Source organism: Cavia porcellus, unplaced genomic scaffold, assembly GCF_034190915.1.
Source record: "Cavia porcellus strain 051 isolate PalLab524CR breed Dunkin Hartley unplaced genomic scaffold, mCavPor4.1 scaffold_9, whole genome shotgun sequence".
NCBI lineage: Eukaryota > Metazoa > Chordata > Mammalia > Rodentia > Caviidae > Cavia > Cavia porcellus.
The window spans coordinates 14,141,873-14,163,727 of NW_026947492.1; the positions used below are offsets into that span (position 1 = coordinate 14,141,873).

General features: G+C 41.1%; 1 long non-coding RNA gene across 22 annotated transcripts in view; it reads right to left on the reverse strand.

Annotated features, from left to right (window-relative positions):
• Positions 1 to 21,855, reverse strand: part of LOC106028267 (uncharacterized) — a 259,749-nt gene that overhangs the window by 113,287 nt on the left and 124,607 nt on the right. For 18 of the 22 annotated variants that reach the window (XR_010049691.1, XR_010049688.1, XR_010049680.1 and 15 more), the window contains exon 3: positions 7,060 to 7,118. The exons of the other annotated variants lie outside the window; for them this stretch is intronic. This is a non-coding gene — a long non-coding RNA (uncharacterized LOC106028267). The remainder of the gene's footprint in view (positions 1 to 7,059; positions 7,119 to 21,855) is intronic. 22 annotated transcript variants of the gene reach the window in all.

Here is a 21,855-nt window from a genome sequence, read left to right on the forward strand (position 1 = left end):
TCCTGATATCCTTCCCACATCCATTCCCCTCCTTTACAGCTACTGAGCTGCTAAGCTCTGCCTGTTCTTTCTCCATCCTATTTCTTGATTTGGTCCCCTTCTTTTATGGCTGCTGCAGTTATCCTCAGTAAAGTTCTCTTGTTTCCTACTGGACTATTACTACATATCTTCCAGTTGGGTTTTTCAGATTAGCATCTGCTGACTGTAACCCATTCACATGCGACTTTTACTTGGTCTTAAGGCACGCCTCTGATCCCACCCCTCTTCTGTTTGAGAATTCTTGGTGGTACACCATTGCTCAATGGTCACAGTCCAAACAATGATTCTGTGCTGCCTGTTGAACAATGACTCTGCAATTGCCTGTTGACCAATATCCACTAAATATGTGGACATCTCCATTCACAAAGGCTGAACTGTCCAAATGAAATGTTTCACATGTTGCCCTACAAATAACAGAGAGTTGAAAGTTACCAAGACTTCCTGGCACCACACAGCAGAGGTAAATGTCACCTGTCCCATGCAAAACATTTTCCCTGCTCACATATTCTCCTTTTTACAATCAAAAAGTCCTTTACAGTATCCGCCCCGCATTACCCAATGAAGCCCTCCGATTCTGCTACCTTTAACTATTCTTTATTTTAATAGTGAGTTCCATTTTCTGAAAAGTAATCAATGCGGTAAAGAAGAAATAAATGACTCCCAAGAAAAAACACCAGAGACTGACAGCACACTGAACTGAGAAAGGCTAAAACTGAAAGGCCTACTGGATAGACATGGCCCTTGTTTTTTTCAGCATTCTACATTTTTAGGGCCTTAATCATCCATAGACAATTACCTTGATTACAATGAGTATTTCTCCGTTACCCTTATACTTCAGTTACTCAAAGCGTAAGTATTTATTACATATCACCACAATTAGATTGCAATTAAAATCCATGATAACGGAAGTAGTTTAATGGAGAAACATTCTCAAATAAAGACCTCTGAATATCAGAGAGCTGAACAGCGATTACAGAAAGCAACTTGGAAAATAACACATAGAACGTCTGCTGGATTCCGTTATCCATCATTACAACGTTACCATTTCTGTGACTGAAAGCAACCGTGGCTAGGAACAGACTGTAACTCATCAAATGGAAGGAAAGAACACACTGCACCGTGCATAGCTGAGGGTTCCGGGTCCAGCGAGTTTCTTTTGGTTGTGTGTTACAAACACAAGTCCACCAAAGCTGTAGCACAGTGGTAGAGCACTTCCCCAGGATGTGCAAGATCTCAGTTCAATTCCCAGCACAATTTTTTTTTAAAAAAGAAGAATCTCCTTCTGCATGAGGCTTGTGATAGTCAGTAGTAATTCCTGTGTTTGCAGAAGAGTAAAGACTATCAGGCTATAGAGAGGTGAGATAAAGCCTAGAGAGATGTGGGAAACTAACTTTGCTTAAAAAGAACTGATAAACAATTTTACCTGACAACTCACCACATAGCTAAAACTTCTCCTTGCTATATATCTTCTACTGCCTCTCTTTGTTTATAATAGTTTTTTTTTAAAGCCGGGGATCAAACTCATGACCTTGCATTTGCCAAGCAGGCATCTGTGCCATACAATACGTTTTTCATAACCTTTTCTGCAAATAGAAAAATATAGCCCTAGCAGCCAGCTATTGTCTTGGCAGACAGAGCTGTTCTAAAAGTCATAGTTAACATTGCTTCCCAAAAGGGCCACTGATCTTCTCTACATAAGAGGGAAACCACCACAGCTCTCCAGAGATAGCCCTGCCAGCCACGAATGAAGCCAGCTAGATGGGTGTCAGCATCCATCTACTAAGAAAAAAAGGGAAAAGCAAGATCCCTGCCTAGTCTTCATTTCCGACCAAACAAAGCCTCAGAGTCAGACTCAGGGATTAACTGTCATCCCGGCACTGACAGGAAATACTCCGCTGGGCAGTGAGCTCAGTTGGTCACAGAGGAGATGCCACCCACTCCCCAAAGCATCCCATACTCTGCCCTTAGCATGGTGCTTGTCTCACCAAACCTCTCTGTTTCCATGGCATGGGGATAAAGGTCTTCCACACAATTTTCAATATTTAGTTTGCCAATGTTTTCCTTCTATATCACCAATGTTTCTTGTATCATACAAAATAAAATGTCACCTTTGCTTAGAAGAGAAGAAGAAAAACAGAGCACGAAAGGGTGGTGAGGTAAACAGAATGCGGTTCAGAAGGCTACAGGCCTGGGTACTTTTCCAGCAGCAGCCCCTTGAGCACAGGCGATTTCTCAGATTGCTGGGGTACAAGTGGCCTGAGACTTCAATGCTTGCCAAGAGATCCTTGGAAAATGGGAGAGGTGAGTTCAGGGCCGAGATCCAGCCCATCTGTGCGCGGCCTCCTGTGTAGAACTACTCGGGGTGCTTACCACCTCCAAACTTTGGTTTTCTCTTTTGCACAATGGGGATTGTGAGCTAAAATATCACACAGGATGGATTCATTAAAAGGTTTCATTAAAGGAGATTAAGTTCTCAACACAGCCCCTGATACCTCAGGGGCGACCATGGAACGGAAGGGCACCTCTTGTGATGAATATTCCTGCAGTCATCACTAGGGGCAAAGTTAGCTGAAGCCAGGTGTGGCGGTGCACACCTGTAATCTGGGAGGGTGAGGAGGAGAATCGCAAGTTTGAGCCTAGTCTGAAATAGACAGGCAGTTAGGTAAAAATCTATCCCAGGGAGAAAAAATAAAACCGAGTGAGAAACAGCGCGCTGGGGAAGTGACAGAGGAGGTGCCACCCCCAGACCCTGCCTGAGACCCCACTACACAAGGTGGCAGAGTGTTTCTCCTATTCATCAGGAGCCTGCTGGCTCCCAGACCCTGAGTGCTAAAGGGGCACCGAAAGGGCCCAGTGCCCACAAGCTGGGCCCCAGGCCCGTCTGCGCCTGGATCCAGAGGAGACATCGCTGGGCAGCATTTCCACTGGGGCTCCTCTGAGCCAGCTCCTGGGGTGCACACAAAGACCCATTCAGGATGCTGCACTCTGAAAGCCAGCCCACGGGCTGAGAGGCCTGGGAAGGGGGTGCAGAAGCTACACAGCGCCTGGCACAGAATCTGCGGGCCCCGCCCCCTGCGAGTGGGCTCCGAGGGCCCAGGTCTGCAGCCACCTCTGCTGCTTGCTTTGTTTGCCTCAAATTCCTCTCTCTGACGATGGCCCGGGGCCTTGAGGACACCAGCTGCCATGGCTGGACTTGAATGAGCTCCCGGAGCAGGCGGGAACCCCCACTCCCATCATTGCGAGCCAAGAGGCAGGGTATCCAGTGGAAACAGGCCATTTCCAACTGGCCTGCAGCCGCTCCACAAGTGCCTGTCTCTGGGAAAAATGCCTGTCAGGGTTTCCCACTCCAGCAACGCAGATGCTGCAGCGCTGAAATGAGAAGCTAGAATTAAATAATAATAGCAAAAATAATAATAATAACTACTGTAGGTTATTTCTCACTATCTAGAAAGTAGTTCCATACAGTTAGCCTTAGTTTTCACATCTGTACAATGGGCTGGGTAAAATAATCCGTTGGAATTCAAACAGTAGCTGCTATCATACAGCCAAGTGGCAGATCCTGGTTCCGGCACTCCTCTCAGGGGTGCCCTGCATGGCTCTCAGTCCAGGCTTTGTGGGCAGCTCCCAGTTACATGAAATCTGAAGCATCAAAAGTAGCCAGATCTACAGGTCCCTGAAAGTTGGCAGAAAGGCTGCTTCAAAGGTTGTTGTGATCGTTAGCAACATGAAAATACAGGAGTCTCCACATCCCGTTCCCTGTTCCCTGCTCAATCTACAAGAAGCTGCTGCACCAAGATGACACGTCCACCATGAAAGAAAACTGTGCCCCCTTTTTTTTGCCCACCAGTAAGTAAGACAGGTCTGCAGGACAACAGTGTAATTCAGATGACTCAACTGAAGAGGGCTGCAAGGAGCTCCTGTGGCCTGAAGTGGTCTGCACACCTGCTGACCTCTCATGGAATGCACTGAGTCTGTACTCATCTGGACATCCTCGTCCTATGGGAAAACTTGGTACAAGCACCACCTCCTCCTGGAAGCCTTCCCTACCTACACGGCTCAAATAAGGATTCCCTTTCATTGCATTCCCTTAGCATCCTGGGCACATTTCTCTTTTAGAGGAAGAAAATTAGAAATTTAAAGAACTTGTTGCCTTGAGTCTCATATGAGCTGCCTGTAACCTTTGCTGTCAGGAAGTTCTATCTCCTACCTAACCAATATGTGTATATTTCATTCTTTTGCTAACTTCAGGAGACAACAGCTGGTCACTATCTTCATTTTTATCAAAAAGATAGTAGAAATCACTAGTCTGTTTCATTTTTTCTTTCTACCAAGTCAGCTTTATTGGGGGGAAGGGCCTTACATAGGAATGAACTTTCAATTCTGGCTTTCCTTTTATGGAAAAATAGAAAAGTTTCAAAAAACGATTTTGGCCAGAAAGAGTCTGTTTGTTACACAAGCTTTTGTGAAGCACCTGCTCTGTTCAGGCTGCGTGAGACAGGAAAGAAATAAATGTAAACAACTGCAATCAAGAGACCATCAACCTAGAACAGGGGGTAATTTGGTTCACTATTTAATTTAGCTAATAAAAAGCAGAATTTCACTGTCTTCGTGGTTATTTGGTTAGAATCACCAACTTTTATGGGAATATAGGAAGTCCAGAGTCCTAAACAATAAAAAGCAAAGTTTCTAATTCCTGAGCATCTTGGGAGAAACTTGAGTGTCTCAATCAGAAGACATATTGGGGACACAATAGGAAACCCATTAAAGGACCGTTCTAGGTGTCTGGTGACATCTTCTTTGCTAAGGAGACAGCGGCCTCCAATGACCACACATTCCGACATGGGCAGGAGCTGCAAGTCACCAAGCATCCAAGTGGCAGGCTCTGACCTTCTGGTCAAGGAGCTCAGGGTTTGCGTGATTTACAGCGTCATCCGAGGACACCTGGGCTGCTGAGCTCAGGAGTCGGTGGAGGCAGCATAGATAAGGTCTGGACGGGAATCTGGCAGCCTGAATATCATTTGCTTTAGCTGAGGTTCTGGCTCTGGCTCCTGCTAGGACTCTGGGGTAAGAGGCTGGACTCTCCTGTGGGGATCTGGTTCCAGCAGGTGGCGTAGGAGAGCAGACACCAAACCCCAGCAGATCAGAAAGGAATCCTGGTGTTAATTCAGCTCCAAAGACAAGCAGGCAAAGGAGACCGGATTCTCCTCATTGGCCTGAAAAGACGAATTTCCCAAATGAGAGCTAGATATGGACTTTCTCAGGTACAGAAAAGCTAATGTAGGTCATCAGAGAACTGGAAAAAAAAGCCCTTGAGTGGCCAGGTCATGCAGGCAATGTCACAAGAATATGAAAGACAGAAACAATATGTGGCATTAATTTCAGAGACATGATAAAAACTGCTGGCATTCAAAGACTCAAACCACTTTGAACCCTTAGACAGCTAATGAGCAAAGTATAATTCTCCAAATGCTCTCCCCCTCCCTCCAGCAACAAAACCTCTACTTATGATATTTTGGAAAACTGGCAGCCAACATTTTCGAACAACAACAACAACAATGCAGAAATGTATCTGCATCCTAAAGCACTAGAAACTAACTGCTCCAAGTTACTATCTTTGCTTAGACTTTCTCCCATCCTAATCATACTAGTGGAAGTTCTCTCCTATAACAATCCAAGGTCCCTCATTTTCTGTGCTCCAAAGCGAAGAAAGCAGGGTCCTACTTAATTATTCACATAACACTGTAAATTTCATAATAATTTAAGCACTAGGAAATAGCACCATACATCAGATATGAGACAATCTGTCTCCCCTAAAAGATAACATTCAAATGTAGTAGACTGCTGGTATGTACTGTCGAGGTTTTCCTCACACACTTAAGCAGGATGGATTGGCTAAGGGGATAACCTTCAAGGAATGCAAGGAATTTTTATTTTCCATTTGGCTACTGTCATGTTTTTATTTTCTGTCGCAGGAAGTGGACACCTGTGTTCTGGGTTACATGAGCTAATTTGCAGAGTTTCCTTAAATACATACGTAGAAAAATGCTGCTGTGCATGAAAGACATGTTGAAATGTTTGATGTGTTTCTTTTCAATCTTTGGCAAAAATATCTGGGTCCTTTGCTCCACTAGTAAATGTGTCTGGGGTCTGTTTCATAACCCACCTGCCACCTAGCACCTTACTGGGCTTCCACATCACAGAAAACACAAACCCTCTCACAAAGGACGGCAAGGCTGAGAAAGGAAAGGTGAATTTCTTCTGGTTGAAACCAGAAAGGCTTCCAGGGAGGAGATACCTGAGCTGTTTTACCATGCTGGGCCTTTGTACATGCTGCTTGTTCTGCCTGAAGTGCTCTTCCTCATCTCCATCACCTCCCTTTGGGGAGTATTTTCTAGTCATCTTTAAGAATCAGCTCTGAGTCTATCTAGAACCCTCTCTGATCAGTGCCTGGCCCCTGAGGAGTCAAGTGTTAATGCCATTCCAAACCATGGCCCAAGAATGATGCTTGGGTCTCCGTCCTCCCCATTATAATACTCACTATTTGGGAGATTCCTCCCCCACCCCCGTTAATGATTTCCCCCTTTTTAAACTCTCTTTTAAATTCAGTTGCTATGTAAAAAAACAGAATGCCTGGTGAAGCTGGACACAGTGGCACACACCTGTAATATCTGAGTCCCGACAGTGTGACAAATTTCAGAATAAAAATATTAAAAGAGCTGGGGATATAGCACTGGTTTTTCGCCCCAGCTCTGTAGGACAAAAGCAACACACCAGTTTCAGTCTGTGGGGTTTTCTCCTGTCCTGTATTGAGTGTATTTACTCAATACAAGCAAAGTTTAAGTATTTCAATTCAATATAATAGCCCATGTTCAATTAATTTTTAAACAAGTGGGTTATCACTTACTTTTAATTTAAATGCAGTTTAATGAATTGTATAAACTGTATGACTATGACACTTTGCAATCTGTTCATTCCATGTTTAATTTCAGAGACTGGCATGCTGGATATGGTGACATTTACCTTTTCAGTTCCTGCTGGCTCTACCACTTCCCTTGTGGAGGAAGCGAGGGTGATTCAGTCTGCAGAGACACAAGAAATCCCATCAGATACTACACATCAGAGCAAAACACCTGTCACAAAGAAACAGGGTGGGCCCTCTTAGTTCAGTACCTTAGCAAACGGAGACTTAAAATGAAAATAGAATCATCTTGGAAGCCTCTAACTAATCCCTTTCACCGAGACTAACATTCTTCCCCTTTATATTTGATCTCCCGGACTGAAAAATTCCAAAAAGGCAAATTTATATCAGCACTTCACTTCCTGACACAGGAAATCATAATGATTTTATGACTGGGGCAGGTTAGAAAGAATTTGAGAGATTCTATAAGAGGCCTAGTGATAAATTGATATTAATTAAAATCTCTGCAAAATACTGTTTAAGAATAAAGTGTTATGTAAAATATAATATGGAACTAGTGTAAAATCTCCCAGTAAACAATTTTGCATTTTAATACCTATGATGTTAAGAGGTACATACAAAAATTACATGTGTTTTCTGTTAATAGAAAAGTGCAAATGTTAAGAGCAGATGAAATCAGGAAAACACGTTACAGCAAAAGCGAGGAACTTCACTGTTGATAAACAGATCACGACTAAAATTAATTGAAATAATATGAGGAAGTTTTAACAGGAAGATCTGGGAAGCAAAATGCGGTGCACCTCTCTCACCTACCCTGGGGGATGGGGTGATTTACAGTTTCATACATCCAAACAGTCATTAGAGAGTCTAGGAAGCTTATAACATAGCCATGTAATGTGTGTACTAACAGAATGCAAACATTTTTAAAAAGTCACCAAATAGATTTAACACCTGTCCCTCCTAAAAATCTTCCAGCCTTTGATACCTGAGTCACAAATATCTTTGAGCCATTCCAAGAACCCCAGGACTACCAAGTGGGATTGGGGATGGCAGTATTATACAAAGAGATTCCAACGCGCCTACATCCTGGCCCCTGTCTAGCTTGGACTGGTACTGCAAGCAGGTTTAAAGTGAATAAGTAGCAAAGAAGACACATATTTTCTCCAAGTGAAAATCTCCCCCATAGCTTAAGGGTTATAGGACACTGAGGGGAGTTACTCTAAAAGAAAACCCAGGAGTAACCCCCACCAGCTTGGCTGTGGGGACATGCCAGGGCCACCATTGCATTCAGTTACACAGACCGAGTGACTGTGAGAAGCCAGGCTCAGGGGTCAGCCCCGGAAAGAGAACGTGTGAAAGCTTTGCTCCTATTTCAGAGCAGCTTAGATTTCAGGGTGAGACTAATCCGCAAGTCCAAAGGTTCACCTGCCTCACATTCACGATCAGATGCAATATTCTGAAGATTTAGTGATTTTTCTCTACCACCTCCACTGATATGTCCTAACAAAACACACATCATCTTCTACAGGATCTTACTGCTATTAGTCTGAATAACTCTTTTTCCCTCAAGAATTGCCTTCAGTTTGACTCCAAGTGTTTTCCTCTTTGGAAGAAGATGTCACTGTCTTGCTCCTCACTCTCACCACAGATGGTCTGAGTACTCGGAAAAAAGGCCCCAGAATCCACAACGACCATTTTGTTACTACAGTATATGCAGACGTGCCTCGCATGTAAGACTCAGATGACTGGAAAACTGGGTTGACATGGAACCCAACAGCGTTAAAAGAAAAAGTGTCCTCTATTCATCCCACTTTCCAAGTCTCAGCAGGGTTTCTTTAGGCAGATAACTTTGAAATAGCCAAAACTTCACCTGTCAAGAGGCCATCTCCTCCAGTCTGAGCGCTGGAGCATCAGGGAGTCTCATCTGAGCCCCCAGCAAAACAAAATTAACTAACATGCCTAAGTTAGCACCATGCATCAACTGTGGGGAGAAACACCAGAGCCATTCCTGCTACAACAGACGACCGATTACTGCCCAGTTTCCATCAGCCTCTTTCTTCAACACTGAGTCGTCACCTTACCTTGGGTTTACCACCATAACTTAACAAATGATTTCAAATGCATTTCTTCCTTTGACCCTGGGCATCAGGGAGGCAGACACTGTAGAGGTAAACTGTCACTATATAGGTGAGGACAATAAAGCTCAGGAGATTTAGATGAAAGCCCAAATCAGCTAGATCTTGAAGGGGAAGTTGTTGAACCAAAGTCTTCAGATCCTCAGTTCCATATGCTTTCCACTCTATGAGTTATATCCAGCCAGCAGCAAGACAAAAGTTTGAGAATATAAACATCGAAGGAATTACCATGTAGGACCCTCCCTTGTTCTCTCAGCCTCAATCCACAATTTATTGGGAATGTCTGGCAAAAGTGGTATAAGTGTTTGTCATCTTTGATGCCTAGTTGCTTCTGAGAAAAACTCATATAAAATACACAGATACACACATTCATATATGTGTAAAATTTATCCTCCATATTAAAAACTCTACTCCACTTTGAATCTTTCTTTCCAGTCCAACAAATGTCTAGAATAGAGAAGATACTATGCCTAGCTTGTCCACCACGATACCTTTTTTCACCTCCCAGAATCACTCTTCTGTGCCAGCAAGTCCCCTGGCTGCCTCCACCAATCTTGGGATATAATAGAACAGGCTCGGTACAGGAGATGCCATGTTCAACTGAACAGATAAGAAGCAGGATGAAATAAAATAGCAATCTCTATTCAGCTTGCACTGCTGAAATACAACCTCTATATTCTCTAGCTTCAGAGGTGACTGGGATAAACGAATGCTTTAATACTTTGGGATTATCTTTTGAAATAGATATTCAAATCTAGTTTGGTAGGTGACTGCATGAAGGGCAGAAAAATTAAATAGCTAAAAATCACACAGGCTGGTGAAGAGGCATAGTTGATCTCATGTCCCACTTTATTGATATATGCAGTTTCTGGTATGGCCATTGCTCTCCCTGGTGCTTCAGGAGTGGGTCTAACACAGTCTGCCTGGGGTCCTTTGTACTGGAAACTTACTCAGGAGGTCTCCAGCTGTCTTTTGAATGACAGCTGACTCCTCCACCTCAGTTAAGATTTTACTCATGTTTTACCTACTCAATAGGCCCTTCCTCACCACCCAGCTTTGCAACCCATCAGTTCCCCTACTCCCATGATTCTAGATCTCTCTGTTCTCCACCCATAAGACCTATTACTAAATCTAACAAATAAAATTCAATTATGTATTATGTTTATTATTATTATGTAAGCAGGCACTGCAGTGGAATGGATTTTTGTCCTTTTCAATTCGCTGATGCGTGAAGGTATTCTGAACACTAGAATACCACCAGAAGTGCAGCAGGCATTCATAAAATATTTGCTGAATTTAAGGAATAAACTAATGGCAGACAGTCAGCATTTGCTGAATGACTAACAAGTCAAGATTCCTTGTGTTATTTAAGCAAGCTATGACTATATTTCATTTATTAAATACTTTCAGCATTCTATACCCACGGGCACATAGATGATCTCATTTAATTGGCTCTCAAATCTTTTGAGGTAGAGAATTAAGTTCCACATTGCAGATGAATATATTGAGGCTAGAGAAATTATGTTAAAATACCTATGTGACAGAGGGAGAATATGACCTTCGTTCTGACTCCAAAGCTCAGGGGCTTACCCAACTCGCTTCTCAATGAGCTCACACCCAGAAACATGCTGCTTTCACAAGGGAAATGTTGCCCCATATGCATAGGGAAGTTTTCGCCATTTATAGTTAGTGTCATTTTCTCATTAGACTTGTATTAAATGCAAAAGTCTTAGCATGCCTTAGATGAGGCTGGATATTTCCTCTGCTCTTCTGGAGACAAGCACTTGTTGCTGAACCAAGTTTAACATTTTGGATTTCTAATCATTCAAGAATTTAATTAGTATCACAGACTTAAGCAGATGTGCTAACAATACAAGTGATGTCATCAGAGCTTACTTAATTAGTTTGAAGGAGAAAAAATTGTATATTCTGAATATGTCTCCACTGGTATAAAGGTGAAGGGCCTCAGGGGTTTGAAGAGAAGGAAAGAAACCAATTTAAATTCTGGTTTCTGTAACTAAAGACTTTTTCAAACACTGTCTGAAAAAGGTTTTGAAATAATAATACCACTGACATAACAATATGAAAGGAACCAGGTAGCAATTTCAACCATTTTTAAACAATTTTATGATGGTATAGTTTATGCATCCTATGACTGTAAATGTATAACTCAGTGATTATTTTTAAATTTGTAAACCTTGGCAAATATCACCATAACACAGTTTTAAGTCTGTAGTCAGTTCCTTCTCTACCCAACTCTCCAGCACCTTTAGATCCCAGAAACCACCAACTTGTTTTCTGTACATATAAATTTGCCTTTTCTGTACATTTAAAGTAAATGGACAGTATGATATGCATTGTTCTGTATCTGGCTATTTTAATTGCGTATTTTCGAGGTTGAGCTGTTGCAGCACATATCAGTAATTTACATCCTTCTGCTGTTGGATAATTCCTCACTGCATGTACCTGCTCCATATCGTTCACTCATCAGTTGACGAACACTCGGCTTGTCTCAACACTTTAGCTACAATGAATAATGCTGTCATGAATATTCATGCGCAAGTCTCTTTTTTCCTTTTATTACTCATACCTATTAATTTTGCAAAATATTTGGCTTCAAAGAGAATACTATATTTTGATCATATCCCTCCTCTCATTAACCACCTTTAAACCCCCTACCTTCTTCATCATTCCCTTCCTGTGGTCTAAAATGGTCTCCCTTCCACCTCCATGTCATCTTTTCAGATAACTGTCTTTTGTGTCTAACTTACTTCACTCAACATGATGCTTTCCACATTCATTCATTTTCCTGCAAATGACAAAATGTCATTCTTCTTTATGGCAGAATATTAGTCCACTGTGTGTAAGTCTTTTGTAGACATGTATTTTCAGTTCTCTTGTGTAGGTTCCTAGGAGTGAAATTAATAACTCTTATTCTGTGTTCCCATTTAATTTTTTGAGAAACTGCCCAACTGTTTTTCCAAGGTGGATTTTCCATTCTACATTCCCATCAGTAACACCTAAGGAAAACCAGTGATTCTTGGAATTGCTTTAAAGGGTAGCCTGAAGTTCTTTAGCTTTGTATGTTTGGTCTTTGAACTATAACCTTAAGAGAAAACTTGGAAATATACAAATTACACTGTAAACTATTTAAAAAAGGGACGATGGGAAATTAATTGAAATAAATGAAGTTTAGATAAGAGAACGGATTTGTAGCAAATAAGTGTTCTCAGAGAGAGCACTTTCAGCTTGCATTTGCTAGGAAATTAAATCAACCAATTAAGCAAAATAACTCTCAAGAAAGATCAGCTAGATTTGCTACATAGATTGCTCATTTATCCAAATTTACTCTGAGGTTTATGTAACTAAGACATTGGCTTCATTTACTTCATTATTCCCTTTGTTATTTCAATATCTTGTAGGAATTTTATAGGCTCCATCTACTTTTAGTATATTAATAAAGCGGGGCTGAACCTACTTATATCTTACAGCTCCAAATTTATTTTTATCTGTGCTCCTCAGACAAAACTCCTAATAAGACATACAACATCAGAATGAAAAGGATGCAGCTAACTCCTGAATTGCAAATTTCATTTGGGAATAAACTTAGGGTCTTTGTTGCACAATTCATTAGTTCTTTTATTTAGTCTGGAAAATATATGTTTCTTGGGATACCCAGAATAAGACCTAGGTTATACCTTCAAGGGAAAAAAGAACTTGTCAGGTAATACTAGGGTAAAGTACTGTATTATAAAGTGCTACTACCATCAACATAAACTCACACTAGGAAGAGGAGGAGGCACACAAAAAGACCTAGGTTTAGAAAGTTATCACAAAATCAGTAACTCTGAACATTGATACTAAAGACAACAGGTGTTATAGTTTGCATCTAGATGTCCCCCTGAAAGCTTCATACAGTCATGAGGGCAGGCTGCTAGAATTTGTGATCAGTTCATGCTCTAATGCTTATAGGTGTGAGTGCTACACCCACCCTAGGATAGGTAGCCTACACACAATAAAATGGACAGAAAGAATCTCGCATTCTCCTCCACCTTTACTGTTTTACACCACCATTAACTGTTGCCCTCTGCCATTTGCCACCCTGCCTTGGACCCAGTAGATTATGGACTGAAACCTCCACAAATTGTGAGCCAAATAAACATTTTCTTCTTCAGGTTTGGACATCTTGCATTTTGTCTCAGCAACAAGAGAAAAATAAGCAAGACAGTAGGTTTTTGCCAGAGCTAGGGATAGGATAAGGGGTGACACAGCATAAAGCAGTCAGGGAATGACATGACTTCAGTGTGGCTGCAGTGTCCAAAGGGAAGTTCAGCTACTGACACAGGAGAGAGAGGCTGGCAAGGGGCTTGTTCTTTTTTCTATAGCTACACCGTGTTGCACTTGACAATACTGGATCTGAATTTCTTTCAGTTCATTTTAAAGGCAGTAAAGAGGACAACAAGGAGAACGAGTAGGAGGCTGTGACAGTAATGACACTAGAGATTAAACTAAGATATCAGCAGCAAACGTCACGAGAGGAATAGGACAGGAGGCATGTTGAGGAGTAGGACCGAGAGTGGTGGTAGAGGAAAGATGATCGTGATAAACACACTAAGATGCAAACACCTAAGTCCCGTCAACATGATTTACTGGCCTAGACTTTGGCTTAAGAGTCTCCATTTTAACATGTATTCCAGGTAATTCTCATGAATCTTGGCTGAAGATGCTGATTCAGAGATGTAAAGACTTAGTTTAGAGGAGCCTAGTGAAGGATCACTGAGCCCAGAGCTACCACTGGAAACAGGGAAACTAGGGGAGTCCTGCGGATACACAGACTGTTAAATGTTGGGTAAACTTTAGCACTGGTCTCAGCTAAATTGCCCTTTATACTAGTCCAGCTAACTTGGAGAAGAAAAATTGCAATTCAAACAAAAACACATTAAAGTTAGTAAAAACCGGCAACTAAATATAATCTAAGTCTCTCTGACTATGCATGACATTGCATAAGTTTAATCCATGCTCATCTAAAACAAATTAGAGCTCACCCAAGAGGACAATAACTTAATATCCTATCTCCCTCTCTCTGCTAGCATCAGAAATTCCTCAGAATTGTCCCCTACACATCATGAAGTCCAAAAGAGGAAGGAATATATTTGTCAAAAATCATTTTGATTTGGTGTGCTTGTGGAAAACAAATTCCAGGTAGATGCTTTGTAATGATAGATCTACAAATATGAAACTTTTTTCATATATTGCTGAATATGTAACTTGTGTGCCCTCTCAAATTAAGATACTGGGTACTGTGTTTTGTTTTGTACAGCGTTTTTAAATGCAAACACACCAGATTAATAAATGAAACATCTTGATTAAATTCTATGGCACACTATTAGTATGCTTCACCCTTAAACTGTCTCCTAAGTCCGATTACTGTGTGTGTCTTAACGGTCTTATAAATATCTACAATTTGTTATTCAGGCCTGATGGAATATAGTTAGTCTGTAGTTAGTCAATTTTTATTATGTGTCCTAACCAAAATTATAAATGTTGAGTAATAAAGTTACTCACATTTACTACATAATTTTTTCATGTCAGATGCTAAGTGCTTTATGTGAAAGATTTTATCAAATGTTTACAGTGACCTTGAGGAGTTGGTATTATTTTCATTTTACAGATGAGAAAACCAAGGTTTGTAACATGTAAGTAAACGTGATTAAAGCCATGTGACAAACAATTAAGGAACAGGGATTTTTAGCTTCAGTCAAGATGAGTGGGTTTTTAAAATGACATGTTGTTTCTTAAGTTCTCGCTCTGCATACGTAAGTAAGGGTTTAATGTAATGGAAAATGAAGAATAAGGGGCTGGGGATTTAGCTCAGCGGCATAAGCACCTGCCTTGCAAGCAGACAGTTGTGAGTTCGATCCCCGGTACCGATTAAAAAAAAAAAAAAAAAAAGAAAACAAAAAGAAAAAGACAAAAAAAAAAAAAAAAAAAAAAAGAAAATGAAGAATAAGACTTGAAGTATTGAAATACCTCACAGTGGTTACCCGTAGGAATTACAAACTGGGGATTTATCCCCTTTTCTTTCAGTGGTGAGATCAGTGTTTAAATTGCTGATCTCCAAGGAAGAAAAATCTGTGATCAGCAGCATTTGTAGATTTCCGTGGTGACAGTCTCAGCAACCTGCTACACTGAGGGTGGGGTTTGGAAGAGATCATGTACACAATTGGCTTTCATTAGCTGCCCAGAGCTGGGCCGAGGATACTACTGTCCTGTTCCCTCAGAAAGATTAGGTTTCTAATGGTTTCTGGACAAACCCAAGACCTTGGCCCAGGAAGAAGATACCCTCTTCTGAGGGAGCAAACAGTGAACGGAGAAAGGACAGTACTTAACTATCCACAATGGAGTGCCGGAATGTACATGCCACCAAGCTATTTTTAATTAAAAAGTGATGACAGCTGAATATATTCCCTGACTCTGCAGCTAATAACTTCCTGACCCAGACCTCACTTGTTAGAGCGACTCCTGAAACCAGACCGCAGTAGTTCCCGTGGGGCTTCTATTATTGGCTAGCTGTCTCAACAAATGCAGGTCTAACCAAATCCATGTCTAATATCAGCATGCAAATGGGGAGATAAAAGGGAAAATTTTATGTGCGAAATCACAATCCACAAAGCAAAAAGTGTGCATAAGCAGCTGCCTGAAAGGAAGAACACCAGAGGTCAGTGTCCTCGGGGGTCCTAAAAGGCACAGAATTAATTCTGCCCAGCCACCATTTAGAGCTGTGTCTTTTATCTATTCAATTCTCATATTAAAAATATTGCCTCATATTTTTCATACTAAAAATATTAAAAATGCTGCCCCATTGTTAAGGCAGAGCATGTGTTGCTTACAATGTGGTTTTTGCTGTTACAATCATGTGAAACAATTTATCTGCTTTCAGTTTCATTTAAGCCACACTATTATGTCCATTTACAGTAAAGGAAACTGAGGCACAGACATGTAAAGGATAGTTTCTGAGCTGAAAACAAGACATACCTAATTGCAGGACCTGAGCTTTTTATAATACACAGTACTTGAAAATTCCTTCTTTCCTGCCAACAACTGTCCCCTCATGCATACACGGTCATATTCATTTCTCCTCCAAAGAGCTTTCCAGTGCTATTTCAACTGAAAGGATACCCTTTTCCCACTCTACCCCAAAAGCCTATCCAGTTTCTAAGCACTCTCTCAGGTCCTAATCAAGCCCTGACTTTCCTGTAATGTTTCTTGGGTGATTCTAACCCAGGAAGATAACCCCCTTGCACACTTGCTAGTGCTGCATAACTGGCATTCATATTTTCCTGCCTCAATAACTTGCCTGGCTTCTTTTCTGACCTAAAAGGTAATTTGTTGCAAGGAGAAACCATATGTAGATCTCACAATGTTAAGCTTTTAGATGGATGCTCAATTTTTTTGAAGTAATTAATCGGACTGTGTCCGTAAGTCTATTAATGGAATGAAGCTTGATGAATTCTTAAGTTGGAAAATGAATCCACATTGTTGAATGCTCACTACATGCTAAAGCCAAAGCCAGGCATTTTATACAGATGATTCTGTTTAAACCTGTGTGGTTGATGGTGTTACTTCCATGTTACAGATTTTTTAAAGGCCCCAAGGAGCTAAGAAATTGGCTCATACCTTATTAGAGGCCTGCATCAGAGGTAAGACTTAAATGTAGACTATTCTGACACCAAAGCCCATACCATGATAGGCAAGCATTCTCCCACGAGTCTTCCGCCCTTCATTGGGCTCTGCTGGATCCATGAGAGAGCACCTCAATCACACCCCATGAGACAGGTATTGTACTGACTGCCCTTCGCCTGAAAAAAATGCTACATACCCACTTGGTACCACATTCTAGGTTTTCTTAACACTAATATTCAGAAATCTTGCTTTCATATCTATCTTAATTCTCTCCTACTTCCATTTCATGCCATTTCCCTTTGTTTTGTAATTTTTAAAAAAAGATGAAAAACAACTGGCTATTGTTTCTTAGCCAATATTTCTTCTTGGACTAAGAAAAAAATCTATGATATCATCTCAGCTTTCCTTCTGTAGTATAAAACACAGGCACAAATCTCTTGGGTGAAGGTTGTGCTCAGTGATTGGCTTTCCCACCTAGATGAAATTACAACTGTCAGCAGGGAACATTAGTGACAACCACCAGCAGGATTGGATATTCCATAGGCAGATGCTCTAGGACAAAGATTCATGTTGAATACAACCATCAAAGAAAGAAAGTTCATGGGAGAAAAAAATGATACTGAAAACCAGTGTGCTTCCCAGTTATCTGCCATCACCACTACCCTCAAAATAGATTCAGGACTAAGGGAATGGAAAAGGTTACAGAAATAAGCCAAGAGGCTAATAATTTGGGAGAACCAGGGATTGGCAGCTAGCCTCCATCCCTGGAATGTGGGGCACAAAGGCAGCTGCTCAGGAAATATAAAAACACAGTGGAGACCAGAGGAGGGGAGCCTTTCAAATGGGAATGTTAAATGTTCAGCACCCAGTGGCTAAGAAAGACACTGCCAAATGTTACACTGAAACAGGAAAGCACTCTTGGGCCCTGGATTTGGAGGCCACAGAACAATGAAAGGGGAAGCCTGTAAGGAAAATAACAGTGACACCAAAGCCTGCCTTAGCATGGCAAAATCCTTCTGCGGTTCTTACAGGAAGCAAGAGAAACAACATCAAGCCAGTGAGCTCAGCCCTATGCCACACACTCTTCCCCTCCGCATGTTGGGTCAGGAAGGGCAGTGGTTTGGCCAACGCCCGCAAAGAGATCAGAACAGTATATTTTGAGAACAAAGCCTGTGTGTTCCATTTACCTGCAGATCAAAGTTTGCTCTTAACAAGGCGTGGGTTGGAAAAGGCAGAGAGAGAGAGAGCACTGTTGCCCTAGCATTCCATTAAAAGGGGATTATGGGCTGTCTGGCCAGGTAAGCAGTGTGATCTGTGAACAGAAACTTGTCTTTTGGAGGGAGCCATGGCAAAACAAAAGCCGTAAGAGACAATCAGTAACTGTTCACTGCAGCAGGGTGGTTGCATGGTATCTGTGTTTGTGTGTGTGCAAGGGCGTGTGGCAATATTTTCTGCTGTTGCTAAGATGATTTCCCCCTTCACTGGCCTCTCACCCAATCAAAAAGTAGCTGCTTCTCATTGGCTGCCTAGCTTTATCGAATGACCATGACGAGCTACAGTTGAGCCCACCTCATTGGTTTATTCCTATGGCCCATTGTCAGGGGAGAACAAATCAGACACCTAATCAATATTTTGTGAAGTGGCACTAGACTCCTGGAGAAATTTGCATTAAATTTCTGCCTGTCTCTGCCTTTGCACTCAGATAAGCATCATATTAACTTCAGGGAAAGAGAGAGGCAAGCAATCAAACACTGTCATCCTTCAGCCATTTTGGATGTATTTCCGAGGCTAGGCAAATATTGTGCAATACTGAACACACAGCAGAGGAATTGGTTATAAACAAGATGCAGATCTCCTGAGCAGAAACATATTTAACTAGCCTAGATTAATGGTGGTCCGCCCAGATGCCAAACTTGAGTACCTCCTTCTCGCTTCTTTCCTTCTTCCCCTCCTGCCTTCTTGTACAAATATGAGTCAAGATATATAATGATATGAATACTTCATTGTGCCAGCTGAGAAGTGTTTCCATTCCACAGTAAAGCAGAGCATGCTAGGGGGGTCAGACTTCTATAAATTTTTAAGCTACCTTGTTCCAAAGAAAATTGGGTTCTGATTATCATTCACAGAATCAGACGGAACTGCACTTTCACAAAGGACTACCTCTTTGTGAGAGACACAGCTTCTGAATCAAAATTTTGTCTAGCGTCCAAGATTTCCCAGAATTCTACACCAGTCTCAGTTAAATGTGAATGGATAGGATCTTAAACAAGAAAAAATATTAAGGATGAACAAATATCCTGTCTTTCACAGGAAGACAGAAGCACCCAGGTAGGACATTTTGCGTGCCCTGTACCTACCACTTAGTAGCTAATGTGTCTGGGCTCCTTACCCTCTGTGTGCCTTCCGTTAAAATGAGCTACACCAAAACCAACCTCTCACTTCTACCTCATCCTCTACTCACAGATTCCTCACAATTCTCCCTTTATTCAAGACTTACCTGCCTTCTGATCATTTTCAATATTAAAATATGCCACAACACCCCTCATCTGAAAAGTTATAAAACAAGAAATCCCACCACTCTTTATAGACTTCAGAGTGAAGCTGAACTGGCATATGCTCATACTGTCATGCTGGCTTTTAGATCCTGAAATACCTGGCAAGCACGAGGTCATGAGTTTGATTCCTCATACAAAAAAAAAAAAAAAAAAAAAAAAAAAAAAAAGATAAGGGAATAGACTAAGAGAAGTCAAAGAATGCTTAATGATCTGTCTTAAATCCTGAAACACTTTTGGTTGTGGAGGTAAACTGAAACCTTGAGCATCCCAAATACCCATTTCCACCTTATCCAAGAGAGCTTCTTCCATAGAACCTCCTGGATTTTCCATAGTCCAGTAATCAAAGGACCAATGTCTGGATGAGCAGAGTCCTCCAAGAGCTGTTTCAGACATACAGCCAGCATCCATTTCACGTATCACAGTTACTCTAGCACCATCCCTGCTCATACGTGACATTTTGTTTCAGTCTTCACTACTCTCTGCCTCTAAACCTTTGAAAGAGCTGTCTATTCTTACCATCTCCACTTCCCTTCTAATTTTCCTTTGAAACTATTCCAAATAAGTTATCTTTCCCAGCTCCCACTATCACAGCTTTTATCAAAGTTATCATTTGTGAACCCCGATTTTGCCACATTCAAAAACAATCCTTACTTCTCACCTTCTTTAGCTTAGCAACCCTTGACACAGTAAATCGCTTCCGCTTCCTTCAACCAACTTAACTTGACCTTGACACCCCACTGCTTCTCTTCTTGGCTCTCTTCTTTCCTGTCTATCTGCCTTTTGTTCTCCCTTGCTGATTCTTTCTTGTCTTCTTACCTGGCTTCTAACCACTGAAATGTTTTAGGGTTCATTTCGGGACCTCATCTTCCTTTTCTGTATGCATTTAATCTCTGGGTGATCTCTTCCAGTCCCTTGACATTGAATGCCATCTGTTCTGCAAAGATTGCCAAAGTTCTGTCTCCTCTTTTATTTTCCATGAAGTGTAGCTTTATGTATGCAACTGTACTCTGCATCTTCACTTGTGCAAAACTGTATCTTTGCTCTTCCCCTCCACATATCTCCTCACCCCAGTCTTCTTCATCTCAATACATGGTGACACCGTTCATCCCATTCCTCAGGCCCAAATTCTGGACATCAGCCTGACTCCTCCCTTTTTTTCAAATTACCATAATCTACAAGACAATCTAATAGCTCTCCAGGATCCAGCTCTAGCTTCCATGAGCCCCAGAACCTGAGCATTCATCACCATGGTCTTTCAAATCAAAGCCATGAAGTTTTCCCTTTATCTCTGCAATGGCTGCCGAAGGTTTCCCTGCCTCTGCTCCTGCCACCTTAACCATCTCTTCTTCTAACAGAGGCTTCACAGGTCCTTTCAAAAATACCTAGTGCAGAATATTCTTCTGCTCAGTTTTCAAGTGGCTTCTGTGTCATCCAGAAGAGACATTATGCTTAAGAAGAGTCCACAGCTCAATAGCCTGGTTCCAGCTTTATTATGTGACCATCCTGCAAATCCATCTGGCTGTCTCAGTGAGGAAGTCAAGACTTCAACCATGAATTGAAAACATTCAGGAAAATATGCATTTGTGCTGAACAAGTACAGACTTTTTGAAGCGATTGCTCCCTAAATAATACAATATAACAGTTGCTTACATAACCTTTACATTGTATTAGTTATCATAAGTGGCCCAAGGGTAATTTAAGGCACACAGAAGAAGAATAGCATGGGCTAATATTAAACCATTTTCTGTGTGACTTAATGCTTCATAGAATTTGATATCTGCATTGTCCTGAACTATGTGGATACCAAGGCACAGGAGGAAGACTGGGTGAGAATGTGTATGATTTTAACTCACAAATTTAAAGTAAAGCAAAAACTGTGTGACTAAACTTCAAAACTTAAAAAGTTATAGTCATGTATGAAATTCAACTTTTAATTTCAAGCCACTATGTTGCCTTAATATGCCTTAGAATGATCTTATTTTTTTATTGACATCATTAACTTAAATTAAATCCTAGCTAACTTTCAGTGTATGCAGTGAGTGAGCATTCAAAATACCTGCAGAATACGTGAACACTTAGGAAATAGATTTCCCATTTCTTACATGAGATAATGGGTTAACTACAAACTGAGTATCTGCTATTTAAGGTATAGTATTTCACATATTTAAATTATAGATTTTCTCCAACAACTTTACTAGCTCCATTTTATTTATTTTTAACTTTTCATAAGCATGTAGTAACTGTACACGTTAGTGAAGATTAGTGTGGTGTCTCCATATGTTCATACAACACACACCATTCAAATCAAGCTCTCTTCTTACGACTCAACTCCATGCACCTGCACCTTCTATAGCCCTGGTAATTACTACTCTCCTTTCAGGTTTACTTTTTTTCTTTTAGCCTCCACATGTAACAGAGAATATGTGATATTTGTCTTTCTATGTCTAGCTCATTTCCCACAACATAATATATTCTAGTTCCATCCATTTGCTACAAATGACAGTACTTCACTCTTTGTGGCTGA